The sequence below is a fragment of the Rhinopithecus bieti genome, unplaced genomic scaffold, assembly GCF_001698545.2.
Source record: "Rhinopithecus bieti isolate Rb0 unplaced genomic scaffold, ASM169854v2 scaffold_12049, whole genome shotgun sequence".
Taxonomy (NCBI): domain Eukaryota; kingdom Metazoa; phylum Chordata; class Mammalia; order Primates; family Cercopithecidae; genus Rhinopithecus; species Rhinopithecus bieti.
The window spans coordinates 685621-686800 of NW_016807278.1; positions in this window are offsets into that span (position 1 = coordinate 685621).

Consider the following 1180-nt stretch of genomic DNA (forward strand, 5'->3'; position numbering starts at 1 on the left):
AATTGATGGGTGCTGACGAGTTGATGGGTGCAGCACACCAACATGGCACAAGTATACATATGTAACAAACCTGCACGTTATGCACATGTACCCTAGAACTTAAAGTATAATAAAAATAAATAAATAAATAAATAAATAAATAAATAAAAAAGAAAATATTGTTGATGAGTTTCCTTCCCTTAAAACCAGGACAGTAAAATTATAATAAATTTTGATTGGGGCATAAATAAAATATTTAAACTTAAAGTCATGAGTTGTAATAAACCTACTTTTAATTTTCAATTTTCTCAACTATTTTAATATTTTTGAAAGAAATAACATACATAAAATGTATAAAGACATATATATACACACACATTTTATATATATATGTATGTACACATCCATATATATATGACTGGCTCCATAGCTTGGCACAGCACTGATAATCATTATCACTTACTGAATTTTTCCTATGTGCCAGGCAATATGCTAGACATTTTTTACATTTGTGACCACTCGAGATACTGTCAAATGTAGGAAAAGGAAAAAAGCAAACCAAACCCAAAAGAATCAGAGAGAACTCTGTGTTTGGAGACAAGAGAGCTGGGTCCAAATAAATCCTTGCTTTACTAGTTCCCATTGATGTGGGTCATTCCAGTTTACCCAGGACTGAGGTTGGGGGGTGGGGAGTGGTTCCTGAGATACAGAAATTTCAGTTTTAAAACTGGAAAAGCCACAGGTAAACTGGAATGAGTTGGCCACCCTACCTCTATGTGATCTTGGACAAGTCAGCTCACCTCTGAGTTTCATTTCCTTAACCCCAAAATGGTGATAATTAAACTTAACCCAGAAATTGTTTTGACATTTAAATAAAATAATCTATGATTTATACACTTAGTACAGAGTAAGTGATCAATTCATTGTAAGTAGAGATCGATGTTAGTTGTCTTGAACTAACAATTTGATGAGCATTTAATGAGCACCCACTGTCTTGAATGTTGTGCTAGGCACTGAAGTACAAAGATAAACATGATGATTATTTGTCCTCAAAGAGATTTTGTCCTCATGGAAAAAGGTCCTTTAGATGTAACCTTGAACATACCTGGGTAAATGATTGGGAGAAGTTGGTGATCCCCAGAACAATGTGAGCAGTGTCAGTAGAGGGTAAGGTCTCTTACCTGAGCTCAGGAAGGCCTGC